At 40.6% G+C, this 15,886-nt stretch overlaps 1 protein-coding gene across 4 annotated transcripts in view; it reads left to right on the plus strand.

Moving 5' to 3' along the window:
- Rab30 (RAB30, member RAS oncogene family) overlaps positions 1–15,886 on the plus strand; it is a 95,627-nt gene that overhangs the window by 24,285 nt on the left and 55,456 nt on the right. Inside the window, exon 1 of one of the 4 annotated variants that reach the window (XM_070034899.1) lies at positions 8,441–8,461. The exons of the other annotated variants lie outside the window; for them this stretch is intronic. The gene's annotated coding sequence lies outside the window, so the exon portion shown is untranslated. Of the gene's footprint in view, positions 1–8,440; positions 8,462–15,886 lie in introns of those variants that run through there. 4 annotated transcript variants of the gene reach the window in all.

The raw sequence follows: 15,886 nt of genomic DNA on the forward strand, positions 1-15,886 counted from the left end.
TAAGTTCTTGAAATATGCTTTGTAGTTTGTGATCTTCTGTGAACAGGGACCATGTCTCTCTCATGTGTTTCTTCACTGTGGATGCTTGGCGTATAAAATTTGCTCATGGAAGTGGTGCTGTGGCTCAAGAGGTAGAACGCTCGCTTTGAGCTGAAGAGCTGAGGGACAGCATCCAGGCCCAGAGTTCAAGCCCCATGACCAACAAAAAAAAAATTTTTTTTTTCTCATTGTTCTCAGAATGAATGGACTATGTTTTGCCAATACTGGGATTTGAACTCGGGGCACTGTATTTGCATGTCTAGCTTGCTCAGGTGGTGTTGTACTGCCTGAGATACCTGCAGCCTAGATTTTTGTTAGTTACATTGAAAGGGATTTTCATGGACTTTTCTGTCTAGACTGGCTTTGAACCATGATGTTGTGGATCTTATCCTTCTAGTAGACACGATTATAGGCGAGAGAAACTGATACCTAGTTCATGTATGGTTCTTTAAACTGTTAACACTTGTAGTGTGAATGGGAACTCAATGATTTAACCAGTTTGTGTCCAAATCAGCTGATACCCAGTCCTTTCATGAGACAGAGGCTAATATGCAGATATATTCCTAGAAAGCCTGTTGCTTTACAGCTGTCTTTACTGTGTCTCTGAACACTTTTCTTTAAAAAAATTATTTTATTGTAAAGATGCTATACAGAGGGATTATAGTTACATGAGTAAGGGAATGAGTACATTACTTGTCGATCATTTTTACCCCTTCCCTTGTTATTGTCCTACTATCCCTTCCCTCCCCCACCTCCCACACTTCTCTCCCTGCTCGAAGTTGTAAAGTTTGTTTCTAATATACAGTCCCATAGGTATCATTGTTGCAATGGGTCATCCTTTGAGAGTTAATAAGTACAGCAGAATTCTCTTTGAACATCAAAAATTCCTTGAAGACATGACAGCCTGGTTGGTGGTTCTGAGTCTGATGAAGTTTGTATAGGCAACTGGATGGTTTTCTCTGCATGTGGTAACTTCTACCTACTGCACAAACATCTTTAGTTTTGGTTTTAGATTATATTGTGAGGCATCCTGGGGTTTGTGGGCCAGAGAATTGAGGAATTCTGTAAGAGCACTTGGGCATAGATTTGGCTTTCAGCCAACTAGCACTTGAAACAAATATCCTTGCAGCATTAATTTTTAGTTCTGACCTATGAGAACAACTGACTCACTAAATGTACAATTCCTTGTGACTCACCCTTCCCCTGATAGTGGAAGGACATAGTTCTTTTTTGAAGTTAAAGACTTTTGGGAAACAAATTGGTAGATATTGTTCTGAATAGCAAACAAAAGAACACCTGTCTTTCTACCTAGATTACTTGTTTTTAATCTAAAGAATGGTGTGAGCTTTCTATGCCATTCATTGTGAGGCAGAGTTTTTTCCATATAGTGTAAGACAGGCAAGGCCCTTTGATTTGAGTGTAGAAAGCTATATCCTTTGAACTTAGGCCTCTGGGCTTGTTCATTTAAGCTGGTACACAACATTAATGATTGCTGCATATCACTTGGGGGGATCCACATTAAATAAAGGAGGCTCTTATTATGCTGTGAAAACAGGCTTGGATTCTACTGGCAAGATTCTTTAGGGATTTTCAGGGGGGCAAAGATACACTTCTCATTTGTAGATATTTGAAAAATCCTTTCAAGTAGAAAACACATGGATATTTGTTTTCTAGTAAAAAAAACAGTTCAAAGACGTGTCTATATGTCCTGGGAAGCCTTTCCCCACCCCCAAGTCGAACCCAATTCTATTCCCATATCAGGAGGGCAACTTCACTTAGGAATTGCTTGTTATGATAACCTACTTTTAAACATTCCTTAATTATTAATGAGTCCTGTAACTGTATCAAGGTGCAGCTTGATTTACTGCAGTTTATATTTGCTGCCCTCCACCTTTAGCAGCAGCAGTAGTTGCCACTAGGAAGAGAGTGAGGGTGTTGTCTAGAAAGAATGAGAAGGGTCTGTTCTCTATATGATGGCTTCTATGTTTCCAGATAAAGAAAGATTCATATAGGTGTTGTTTTTGTTTGTTTTGCTCTTTAATTTTGCAAACTTTCCAACAGATACTGTGAAGAACCCTTACAATCCTTTTAGTTAGACTTAATTGTTGACATTTTGCAGGATTTGCTCTATCTTCCTTTATGCACGCATATTTACATGGGTGTGGAGATATCATGATACTTTCTTCTACAATGTAACTACAATATCATTTATGTTCTAGAAGCCCATGCCTATAATCCTAGCTACTCAGGAGGCTGAGATCTGGAGATCACAGTTCAAAGCCAGCCGTGGCAGGAAAGTCTTTGAGACTCTTATCTCCAATAAACCACTGAAAACTGGAAGTGGCGCTGTGGCTCAAGTGGTAGAGCCTTGCCTTCAGCTGAAGAGTGCAGGGACAGTGCCCAAGCCCAAAGTTAAAGCCCCATGATCAAAAATAAAAATAAATAAAATGGTCTAGAATTTTAGCATTGATTTTGTGATATTGTGATTTGTGATATTGCCTTCAATCACTTAGATTTTCTGTGCATCCAATTATGCAAAGACTTAGTGGCTTAAAATAATGTGCATTTATTAGTGCCTCTAGTGTAGCAAGTCATTGGGTAGTGCTTCTAATGTGGATCAGAGTCCCTGCTTCACTGGGGTCCCTCGTACATCCAGTCAGTTGCTAGATCCACTAGACGATCTGGTCCCAATTGGTCTGTTTGGGTGACTTGTGTGTATTACGGAGTTCTATCATTCCCTCACAGGATAGGGCAGGTTATTCCCATGGCTATGTGCATGTTCCAAGGGAGAGGGGACCAACAAAGGCCTAGTGGCACAGCATTATTTACATCACAGTCTTTTGGCCAAAGCAAGTCACAACATCCTTTTGATGGGATGAACTCTAAAGTCATTGCTCAGGGGAATGGATACAGAGTCATGGGTCATGAATAATTGCAGCCATTTTGTAAACAACCTATCATATTCTTATTATCAAAATAATATTAATAATAGTGTTAATGTTAATAATGTTACCATTTTTAACTTTGGATGCTATCAAGGATTATACATTAAATTTATATGTTATGCATGTTTAGTCTTTATTCTTTGCTTTTTAAAAATCTGCATATATCTATAAGGAGTTTCTGTGTGTTTTATATTTTAAAGATTTCAGTCCTGTTTCCTTAATATCCAATAATTTAAATATTTCTAATTATTTCTTCATGATTTTATGCAGGTTAAACGTAAGGCACAAGTATTCTAGATAACTGATGTTTATTTATCATTGTATCACAGGAGACAGAAGATTTGTCCAGATTTTTGGTAATGCTTTGTAGTTCTTTGACTAAATGGAAGTTTTCCATATTTTACAATCACAAAGGTACTGTTTCCTAGAGATGGACTTAGGCCTGAACATTTGAGGTTAACATGTTTCCAATTGTATGAGCATACATTCATTAGATAAAAGCTGTATATTTAGCCCACCTAAGAAGGAGTTATGGAGAATCTTTAAAAATTGGTTTAGAATACTGGGATGCATAGTTCTTTTACCTTCGAGTAGTTACTGAACTAATGGTAGATGAGTGCTAATTATAAATTAATATATTAAAAAAACTTTATCAAAGTATAATATACACACAGAAAAGTACACATATTATAAATGTATAGGTTGAAGTTTTCAACTCAACTTACAGTGTATCAGCACTGGATTAAGAAACTAGAATCTTTATAAGGCGTTTGTCACAGGATAGAATGTCTATTCAAGTAACTATTGTCCTTCATAATACTAACTTATGGATGCCCTCCCCTGGTCAATGCCATTTCAAGCTAAGAATGGTGTCTGCTATGTAATGATCAGATTTGATATAGACTAGCCTTTCACATTGCACATACACCAAAGTCTGTCCCTCTTCATTGCCATCTCAAAGAAGAAGGTGACCTCACCTTACAAGGATAGCTTTTCCCCTGTACCTTCCAAACTAGTACCTCTTTGACTTCATGGGATTTGGCGTCCTATGTTTTCTCTTCCTGTCTTCTCCATCTATTCTCTCTCTTCAGCGTTTTTTTTTTTCTTATTTTATTGTTAGGGGGCTTGAACTCAGGGCCTGGGTGCTGTCCCTGATCTTTTTCACTCAAGGCTAACACTTTAAGCTACAGCGCCACTTCCAGTTTTCTGGTGGTTAATTGGAGATAAGAGTCTTATGGACTTTCCTGCCTGGCCTGGGTTCCAACCATGAACTTCAGATCTCAGCCTCCTGAGCAGCTAGGATTACAGGCGTGAGCCATTGGTACCTGGCTAAACTTTCCTTTTTCCTTTTGACACCTTATCTTATATTTTTATCAACAGTCCTTTTACTCTTCTTCATCAGGCTACAATTTGTTCTCTCTCTTTCCTTTTATTTCCAAACTTCTTAAACTACATCTTCTTTAAACCATTCATCCAATTTGCTCCTTGAAACTTATTTTACGTCTACAAAGGCATTGACAAACACCAAATTATTAGGTCAGCTGTTTTTTTTTTTTAAAGTTTTTCTTCCATTCTCCCTTTCTCTTCCCCTTTCCTCCTTTCTTCCTCACTTCTCATTCTCTCCCTTTCTCTTTCCTTCCCTCCCTTCAAACACAAGTATCAAACACAGGGCTTCATTCATGGTAGTCAAGTGCTCTACTCTTGAGCTACTTCCTCAGCCCATTTTTCTTTAGCATTTATTCTCTTAGATTTCTGCTTCCAAAAAGCTACGGAGCCAATCAATCATGGATTGGAACTTCCAAAGAAACCTTCTCTTGTCAGCCAAATAAATCTTTTCTCTAAAGAGACGTAGCACATCAGGGTGAGAATTTATAGTGGAGTAAAACTGTTCACCTCATGACCAGGGAGCAAAAAGAGAAAGGGGAAGGGACTGGAGTTTCCTTCCAAAGAATACTCCCAGTGATCTAAAGACCTCCCATTTGGCTCTGTTTCTCATAGGTTCTACCACTTCCCAGTAGTACCTCTTTGGAGAGCAAGCCTTTAACACATGGGCCTTTGGAGGACATTGAAAATAAAAGACTACTATGCTTATTTTTTTCTTTATGACTATCATCTCCTGTGGCTTTGATTTCTGCTGTGCTCTTGGTTCTCTGACTGATCCTTCAGATTACTCTAGTGGTTTTAGCTTCCTCGAGAGAAGACAGTGGTAATTCTGGTTTCTTTTAGTTTGAGTATGAGAATGGCATTTCTTAGAACCTTGGCAAATCTTGGCAATTTGTCTGCATTTTGAAGATTGTGGTTTTAAAAAGTGCTCAACTTACTGTAAATTCTCTGTAACACAAGCCTATTTATTGATGCTGTGCCTGGTAAGAACTCAATAAATAACTGATGGAATCATTCATTTATTTAATTATTCATTTATATTTTTAATGAATAGTTATTAAATTTGTAGCCAATGAATTGAGTTTACTAAATTCAGCAATTGGTCCCTTTCCTCCTTCCCCCAAATTATCTTAATATGTTTTTCTTTGGCTTTTTCTTTCAACCTTTGTTGAGGTTGGTTTGTTCTACTTAAGAGAATTACTAGTTGTATGACTTGTTAATCTCTAGCAATAATTCTAGCAGTTTCCAAAACAAGTATAATACTGATGGTGTTACCTTCTGGGTGGTTGAAAGGATCTGAAGAAAACAATTGCTTGTAGACTATATCTATCATCCAGCTATAGATCTATTCCTAATAGAATACATCAGGCTTTGTCCTCACAGTGAACATCCTGAATTAGGCATTGTTTTCCTCATGGTTCAAAGAGAGAAACTGAGACTCAAAGGACTTAAATAGTTTTTCAGAGGATATAGAGCTAATTATACATTTGGAGTATTCAGTTCCATCACTGTGCCTCCACCAAAACACCTTCTAGCACCTTGTGTAACCCTTTGAGATGAACTCTGAACTAGAGGTTATGTGGCAGTGACTGGCATTTGCTACTGTCATTGCTTCTGAGAAGCAAATACCAAGGGAATTCTGCCCTGTTGGGGGGAAACTCCAGTCCTGAGGGCTGCATTGATTGTATCTTAAAGCCATAGAGTTCTGAAGTTTAGGAGGTGTTAGGCAGTATTCTGCTCATCCACTCTAACCATCTGGCTTGATTTTTTTTTTTTAACATTTACAGTGACAGGAAAATAATCCTACCCACCTCCCATGCTTCTGGGTAGCTCATTCCGCTTTCCCCAGCTCTATGAGACAGTCCATTCCTTATATCACACCAAACTCCTTTTTCTAGTCTGCCCTCTGAACATTGGTTCCAGCTCTCAGTGATGGCCACATGGAATAAATAGTGTCCCTGTTTTCTAAGGCAAAAGTATAGATTCTTAGAGTTCATAATCTGATGTCAAACACTGTCTTTTCACCAGGTTAAGCAGTTTTAAGTTCATAGGGTCCTCTGAACAAATACAACTGGCTGTACTTTCTTTTACTTCTCTCAGTCTTTTTTCTTAATTCATGGTACCACCATTCAAGCATGTTATCCAAGCATGAGACCTAGGAGTTTGATCCCTTCACTATTCACATATTGTCTGTCCTCAAGTCTTTTCAGTTTTAATCTAGAATACAGAATCCATCTCTACTAACATCAAGCATCACCATCAATCCCCTGATCCCTAACTCATTCTTCCTCCACACAGCAACCACAATTATCCCTTGAAAGCACAAATCAGGTCATGTAATTTTCCTGATTAAAACCCTTTCATTTCTCATTTCTCCAGAAGAACCAACTCTTCCCCATGGTCAGCATGGCCCTGCCTCATCTGAGCTATTCTGTCTTCCTCCATGCTTCCTCAGCCCTGCTCTTTGACCTTCTTTGTATTTCCTGGACATGACAAGCCTTTTCCTGCAGCCAGCCCTTGCCTTCTTGTCCTTTCTGCCCACATTTTTCTTTTCCAAGCTTTCTAAATGGCTGACTCATTTTCACTATTCAGGTCTCAGCTCAAATCTCACATCCTCAGAAAGGTTTGCCCCATCACCTATCCCCAGCCCAAGCTCATCATCCTGTAGAAAATCTTTCAGATTTTTATAGTTGTCTCTTGTTATCATGACAATATACATGTTTAGTGACTCGACTCTTGCTTGGACAGTTGTTTCTTCTTCTTTTTTTGGTTGGTCGTGGGGCTTGAACTCTGGGCTTGGGCACTGTCCCTGTGCTCTTCAGTTCAAGACGAGTGCTCTAACGCTTGAGCCACAGCACCACTTCCACTTTTCTAGTGGTTTATTGGAGATAAGAGTCTCACAGACTTTCCTGCCTGGGCTGTGTTTGAACCCTGATCCTCAGATTTCAGCCTCCTGAATAGCTAGGATTACAGGCATGAGCCACCAGCTCCCGGCCAGTTGTTTCTTCTATAAGTGGGATAGTTGCTACCTTACAGGAAGGGGTAATCAATAAATATCTAAGGAGTAAATGAATGAACTCATAGTTGACAGGATAAAAAAGTATTGTAATCGTATTGAAAAAAAGGTTTGAATGTGAGCTTTCTAACTTTCTGTGTAATTTCTGGCAAATTTTCATTATCTTCCTGCTAACAAATGCATCTACTTTATAGAGTGGTATGAAGGTTAAGATATCAGCTATAGTATTAATGAAAATGTCAGCTCTGAGCTGGAGGTATGGTTTAAAAGGTAGAGCTCCTGCCTACCAAATATGAAACCCTGAGTTCAAACCTCAGCCTACTAAAAGAAAAAGGGCATCAGATGTGAAGATGCCATTATAGTATCTGGCAACTATCAGGTGTTTTGTCTACCTCAAGGACTGGTGCTCAATTCTGACTATACCTAGAAAATGTCTGTCAAGCTTCAGCCTGATTAATGGGACTGTTTTTTTTTTGCAGTGTGCCTGTGTGTGTGTGTGTGTGTGTGTGTGTGTGTGTGTGTGTGTGTGTGTGTGTGTGTGTGTGTGTGTGTGTGTGTGTGTGTGTGTGTGTGTGTGTGTGTGTGTGTGTGTGTGTGTGTGTGTGACATAAGTCTGGTGTAAGACACTTGTGATGCCCTTTAAGAAATATTTGCCTGGCTGGGCTCTACACCAGAGTGTTACTCTGGAGCATGTTCAGCCTGATAATCCAGGATCTTCACTGGGATGCCGAATATAGACCCCCCCCCCCCACATCTAAACTATTCAACCTGACATTGTGTGGATTGGGATGTTCTGTCTAGACAGCCATCTCCCTTGGGAAATCACTGTTGCTCTAGGAGGAGGCACGTGGTCTCCTGTTCAGAATACAAAGTGGGCCTGTGGGCTGCTGGAGTGGGGGCTTCTGCGAATTTGTGTGGGCCTGTGGATTGGAGTCTTGCAGAAAGAGCTTTCTGTCTCTAGATCACAGCACACTGTTCTTCTACAAGCAGAGCCCAAGGAATATGGCAATGAGCTCTCTGCCTTCCTAGGGCTGGTGGCTTCATGCCCTGACTGAAGGCCACTAGAAACAACTGAAAGGTAAGCCTGGAGTGTGGATTTCCTGAGAGGGAGGCAGAAATATTTGTGCAACTTAATTGCTTGGCATGGTGGCCTGAAATCTTCTGCTCTGTGGGCGATGAGTGTGTTTGAAAGTGAACACTCTAGAACTAGGTAGTACTGGGTTCAAATCTCGAACCCAGTGCCTGCATTGGCCTTGGTCCATTTATATCATGCCTAAGCTGTAGTTTGCTCAGGGTGAAATGGGGATAAAAATAATCTTATCTTCCCAGCAGTGAAGTTGAAATCATATGCTGCACGCAGAATGCTTAGCTCAGTAACTGACACACAGCCTGGGTCAGAAAATGCTTTTTTTTTTTTGTCAGTCCTGAGGCTTGAACTCGGGGCCTAGTCACTGTTCCTGAGCTCCTATTGCTCAAGGCTAGCACCTACCACTTGAGCCACAGCACCACTTCTGGCTTTTTTCTGTGATTGAATTGGAGATAAGAGTCTCACGGACTTTCCGGCCTTTGCTGGCTTCAAATTGCTATCCTCAGATCTCAGCCTCCTGAGTAGCTAGGATTACAGGTATGAGCCACTGGAGCCTGGTTTATGCTGATTCTTTTTTAGGCAAGGCAGGTCAGGGTTTGTTTTTTTTTTCTTTTGTGCTGGTGCTGGGTTTCGAACTCAGGACCTGGATGCTGTCCCTTAGCTTTTTTTGCTTAAGGCTAGCACTCACCCATTTGAGCCACACCTCCACTGCTGGCTTTTTTGGTGATAGAGATAAGAGTCTCATTGGACTTTGACTTTCTGGGATGGCTTTGAACTGTGATTCTCAGATCTCAGCCTCTGATTACAGAGGTGAGCCAGGTGCCCACTGATCAGGGTTTTTTGTTGTTGATGTTAGCTTTATTATATTTTATTGTCTGTCATGGGGCTTGAACTCTGGGCCTGGGTGCTGTCCCTCAGCTCTTAGCACTCAACCACTTGAGCCACAGCGCTACTCCTGGCTTTTTTTCTGTAACTTAATTGGAGATAAGAGTCTCCTGGACTTTCCTGCCCGGGCTGCCTTTGAACGGTGATCCTCAGATCTCAGCCTCCTTAGTAGCTAGCATTACAGGACTGAGCCCGGCTACTTGTATTTTTATTGATTATTTTGCTGGACCTCGGGCTTGGATTCAGGGTGAGGGCACAGTTTCTGAGCTGCTTTTGCTCAAGGCTAGCACTCTTCCCCTTGGGCCACAGCTCCACTTCTAGCTTTTTCTTGATAATTGATTGGAGATAAGACTCTCATGGACTTTCCTACAGGGGCTAGCTTTGAACAGTGATCCTCATATCTCAGCCTCTTGTAGCTAGTTATAGTTGTGAGCCATCAGCACCTATTTGTTGTTGTTGTTGTTGTTAGTAGTGGTAGTAGTAGTATTTTTGCCAGTCCTGAGCATTGTCTCTGAGCTTCTTTTGCTCAAGGCTAGCACTCTATCACTTGAGCCACAGCATCACTTCTGGCCTTTTCTGTGTATGTGGTACTGAGGAATCAAACTCAGGGCTTCATGCATGCTAGGCAAGCATTCTTAACACTAAGCTTCATTCCCAGCCTTGTCTTGTTATTTTTGTGGAGCCTCACTCAGCCTCACTCATACTGAACTTTGAGTCTCACCTCTTCACTTTCAGCAGTGTTGTATTGGATAAGGTATCCAGCCTCTCTGAGTTAGTATTCTTACCCACGTGCAGTTAGCAGTTCCCGGCTCAGTGAAGGTAAAATGAGATCAGAGTGCTTGATAACATAGCAAGTGCTCAAAATACTCATTTCGTCCCCCTTTAGTTCTCACATATTTGAAATACGGTCTCTTTAAGCTTGTTAAGATTCCCCTCTAGCCTTGTATGCAGCTGTGGGCAGACAGCTTTGGCAGAAGGAAAGGCTGTTTTTAAAAAAAATCTGTTTCATAATCTGTTGGCGCAGATCTGCTGTGGCCACACCCTGTGCTGCTCAGAGGCCCAGTCCTGTTGCAGTTAGCATGTGCCTCGCTGTAACCTAAATAAGCCTGGAAAGTGGCTGCCGTGAGGGGCGTAACTAAATACAAAATAGATTTTCTTTCCTGCTCATTGGGAGGAAGCTGGCTCAGGGATTCGTGGCTACAGAGGGAGGGCCTGGCGGGCCTGGACTGCAGTCTGAGGACTTAGCAGCCAGGGGTTTTCTGGTTTTCATTAAAATTCTGTGGCTGTCTTTCAAGATTGTTCCATTGGCTATGACTGTGCACTGAAGCTGTTTATGCCGTTCCCTCAGGCACACACCCCCATCAAATAACAGTGGTCCGAAAATTAAAAGTAAACAGCCTGACTGATGGGTTTTGCTCAGCAGTCTTTGTGATGAGGAATCCTCAGATATAACTGCAGAGCTTGATTTTTGCTAAGTCTTAAGTACAGATGAAGAGCAGACAGAGCTGAGCTGGGAATGGGCAGCAGAGAGAATCTGGTTACAGCTTGCTCTTGAGGACAGACAGCTCTTGAGGGCAAAGAGAGTTTTCCTGGCAGCTGCCATTAGTGTTCCCAAATGTTACATTAAAGAAAATTGTCTGGTCCGATCATTTTTGGGCGAGATGCTGATACCTTTATATGCTCGTTTTTCTGATGGTAAGGAGCTGAATTAAAGAAGATTCAGTTACAATGTTAATTTCTGGTTGAGATTGATACTTGAGTCTATAAACCTAGTTTGCAATTAGGATTCTGCTGTTAGCTTGCCTTATGACCTCAGACAAGGTCTCTACATTCCTGGGCCTTGGCTTTGCAGTATGGTTGCAAGGACTGCATGAGATAATTTATGTAAAGCTCTTGGCATATCTTATGTTCTCAGCAAATGGTGGATGTTATTATGAATTAGGTTAGATTTGACCTGTCACTGCAGCTTGCCAAGATATAGCCTAATTCTGTCATTGAAAACATTTGTTCTTCATCCAAGCCAGCTATGTATCACTTATAAGTTTGTGGACAATCTCTTCCCTAGGGCAAGCTAGAACTCCTCTGAGTGAAAATCTATATCAAACTATATTACTGGGTTTCCCAGTGAGAGGCATAAGATGTCAGAAATTCCATCAGTAGGTTACTTAGTAGAAAGAAAGGATTTTCTCTGTCATTCTTGATAGATAGATTGTGAGAACGCATCATAATTGATCTTGAATTTAATGTCCTTTGATGATATTCACAAGATGGCATGCTGGAGCCAGGATAGTTTAGTTCTATTTGGCTCTGGAGTAAACGCCATTCCTAGTCATCCTTGCCCTCTCTGTTCTAGCGACAGTGAACTGCTCACAGAGAAATAATGAACACAAAACATTTAATGTGCACTAAAGAGTGACTGGCATATACATTTTCAGTTTGAGGAAGAATGAAAATTATGTATCTTCTATCTAAGTTAATTAAATTGAACATGATTGGTACTTTAATAGTGGCTTATGAACCTGGGAGATGATAATTATCCTGACTTTTGAGTTTATCATCCTCTTACTCTTCTGTATGGTTTACTCATGCATGTTTATATTATTAAAATATATGTTGTTTGTTTATGTTTTGTTTGAAGGTTCTGGGCTTTGAACTCAGAGTCTCGTGCTTGCTAGGCTGGCACTCTATGGTTGAGTCTCACTTTCATCCCTCTCTGTTTAGTTTTTTAAAAACAGGAAGCAAGAACAACCTAGCAAGCTTTGGTAAGAACAGGGCAACGATACTACTAGCAGATCTAAACTATGGGTCATCGTCTATCTTTCATTTCCCTGGGAGTCCAAAAGGTCCTAATGAATAAGTGGGGTGTCAAGATTGTGAACCAATCCAAGGAAATATAAGGCCCATCACAGGTAGGATATCTGATGGGATTATAGTCTGGATATGTGCTAGGCATCCAGTTTGAATAGAGTTAGCATATACTGCTCTGAAGTTTCTGCCCCTAGTCTCTCGCTCTCAGGAAGTAGGTCAAGCGAAATTTCTGTACGATGAAGTGAATGCCCTCAGTACGTCCAAACTGGCAGCAGGAGGAGGCAAGCCAACTTCATCAGCATGTCGAGAAGACAAATGCAGTCAGAAGACAATCTGGAGAGTTTACCTATGCAGTTATGGTTAGATTAGATAATGACTGTGCTGTGCTGTGTGTGAAATAGCTTTACCTAAAAGTTGACCCCTAAGTCTAACCATGCCAGTAGAACTCACTGATTTATTGGAAGTAGTGGGAAAAGAATGATAGGTCAAATGACACTCTTAAGGAAGCAAATAGGTAAGTTCAGATTATAAAACATTCTGTTTGGCAACTGTTTTGGCTTCTGCAGTACATTAATGGCATGAAAAATAACAGTGACTTAAGAATTCAAATCTGCAATAATCACAGTATCTCAGGTACTCAGAAAGCTGAGTCAAGAGCATATCCTGCTCCCAGGAGTTTGAGGCCAGCTTGGGCAACATAGTGAGACTCCATTTTTTTTTAAAGAATTATAAGGACATGTAATGTTACTTTGTTTTCATTTGGATAGTCCACGTGTTAGTTATAGTAGCCATAACAAAATACCACAGGCTGTGTGGCTTAAACACAACAAGTTTTCTCACAGTTCTGGAAGCAGGAAGCCCAAGGTCGGGTGCCAGTATGGTTGATTTCGTCTGAGGCTTCTCTCTATCGCTTGCACATGGCTGTCCTTTCATTGTCTCTTCACCAGTGTGAGAGTTCCTGGTGTCTGTGTCCTAATCTCCTCTTTAATGGTATCCATCAGATTGGATCAAGGCCAGCCACATTAATGGCCTCACTTATCACTCTTTAAAAGGTATTGCCTCCAAATATAGTTACATTATAAAAACTTCAGCAATGGGTGTTGTTGTGATTGTTAACACTGGGACTTGAACTCAGGGCCTAGGTTCTGCCCCTTAGCGTTTCTGCTCAAGGCTGGCACTTTACCATTTGAAACACAGCTTCTGGATCTTTAGTGGTTAATTGAAGAAAGTCTCATGGACTTTTCTGCTTGGCTGGGCTTCAAACTGCTATCTTCAGGTCTCAGCCTCTTAAGTAAGCTATCAGCTCCTGGCCTCAAATGAATTTTTGAAGTTATTTTGGAGTTGGCGTCTCAGACTTTTCTGCTTGGGATGCTTTGGACCACAATACTCTAAATCTCAGCCTCCTGAGTAAGATCACAAAGGAGAACCACTAGTTGAGTTTCTGAGTTCTTGTGTATTGCAAAATACCTTTACTCTGTTCTCATACTTGATTTATGGTTTGCCTAGGTATTGCATTCTAATTTGGACATCATTTTCCTTTACCTTTAAACCTTTAAAGGTAAAGGTTTATTTGCTTCATTGCCTCTTAACTGCTGTAGAATTGAGAGGGTTCTGCTTTCTGATTCTTTATATCTTTATATATAGCTCTTTGCTTTTTTTTCTCCTCTCTGACAGTTTATAGAATTGCCTCTTTGGCTTCATTTTTTTTGAAATTTTACACTGTGCTTAGTGTGCTGGGTCATCTCAACCTGGCAATTTGCACCCTTTAGTTATGATTTTATTTTTCTGTTTTTCCCCATCTTGGGAATTTATTCAGATAGAAATCCCCCGTGTAAGTCTACTAGAATGTTCTTAATTACTCCCTTTTGTTTCCTACATTTTCGTTGTTTGATTTTATTCTCTAGAAGAGGCTTCACATTTATATCTCTGTCCTTCCATTGAATTTTTAAAATTTTTACTATTACGTTATCAATTTGTAAAAGCTCTTTTTGTTTTCAGAGTGTTTCCTTTTTGTAGAAGCCTATTATTGTTTCATGGAGAGTTTTATTTTGTGAGAATATTAATGATATCTATTCCTCCGAGTTGCTTTTTTACATTTTAGTGTTTACCATAATCTGTAACTCCAAACCTTTCCCAAGATGTGACTGAATGTGATATTTGGCTGTGTTGCTCCTGATTAAAAGTGGGAGAAAGCTTGGCGCCAGTGGCTCTCACCTATAATCCTAGCTACTCAGGAGGCTGAGATGTAAGGATCAAGGTTCAAAGCCAGTGCAGGCAGGAAAGTCCATGGGAATCTTATCTCCAATTAACCACCAAAAAACCAGAAGTAGAGCTGTGCTCAAAGTGAGTGAGTGCTAACTTTGAGTGAAAAGCTCAGGGATAGCACCTAGGCCCAGAGTTCAAGCCCCACGACAAGTGGGGGAAAAAAAAAAAGAAAAGAAAAAGGAAGAAAAAGCATGAGGAGAAAGTCTATTAAGACTTTGACAGCCACTTGAGACCATAGAGAGAATAATTTCACGTATATGAAATGTCCAGAGTGGGAAAACACACACAGTTACAGGAAATATGACTGGGGAGAGGGAGAAATACAAAATGACGAAGTATGGAAGAGGAGTTTTATTTATATATGGAAAGACATGAAAATATTATAAAATTGGTGATGGTGATATTTATACAACTCTGAATATCCTGAACACATTGAATTGTGCATTTTAAAAGGGCAGTTGTATGCTATATGAGTTATATTTCAATAGTGCTCTTTAAAAATGCTGTCAGGAAACGCTGAATGCAGGATGTAGATCATTAGCTTGGAGCTGACAGTTGATCTGCATGAGTTCTGTCCATGGGAGCCTGTGATGTCAGCATCTTCAGGTTTTTCTCAGTTGCCTTCTCTCTGGGCAGAGTGCATGGTGATGCTTTGGTACACAAGAACTAAGGGGATCTGTGCACTGCACCCTCAGTTGACACAGTGCCTTGGTTTTGCTGTGTTTCTCCTCAGCCTCAATGGGCTTCCTCAGTTCATGACATTCTGGCTTTCTATTATCCCATAGCAGACAAAAGTAGAGAACCTGGTCCAATGAAGCCCATGTACTCCTTCATTTCTGTCCCCCTCCCCCTTCCCAGACTTTTCAAGCAGATGCTAGGCATTTCTGTGTTTTGTGTTCCAGAGCCTAAGCCTCCAGGAGGCTGCCAGTGGGGTAGAGCAATCTAGGGAGCACACTTCCTGAGCAGCTTCCCCCTCCGCTCCCACCTCGTTCTTCACCCTCTGTCCTATGCTCCTGCCCAGGGAGTACAAGGCAATGCCAGTTCCTGTGCTTCTGAAAAGGATTCTGTTGTTTCAATTAGGTGAATTCTCTGCTTGCACTGCATTTGGTTTAGGACCCAGATTTCTTGTCTGCTAAGTCATGTACTTGTTCATCTGCTTCTCAGCTTCCAAAATTTGACAGCATTCTCTCCTTTCATCTCTCGCTGTACTTGTAAGGTTTTATTAGTGGGGCTGGGGAGCAGAGTGAAGAAAGATTTTACTGAATTTTTATGAGATATTTAAACATGGGAAATTAAATGCAGTTCTGTGTGCCACCTTTGCCAGAAGCTTATTTAAAAAAACAAAACAAAACAAAACAAAAACCCTTGCCTTATTCTATTCTATTTAGCCATGTACCCTGTCTTATTTATGTATATACGTGCTATTTGCCTAGGAGACTCTTTATTTATTTATTTATT

Source organism: Dipodomys merriami, unplaced genomic scaffold, assembly GCF_024711535.1.
Source record: "Dipodomys merriami isolate MVZ:Mamm:240054 unplaced genomic scaffold, mDipMer1.0.p SCAF_25, whole genome shotgun sequence".
In the NCBI taxonomy this organism is placed as follows: Eukaryota; Metazoa; Chordata; class Mammalia; order Rodentia; family Heteromyidae; genus Dipodomys; species Dipodomys merriami.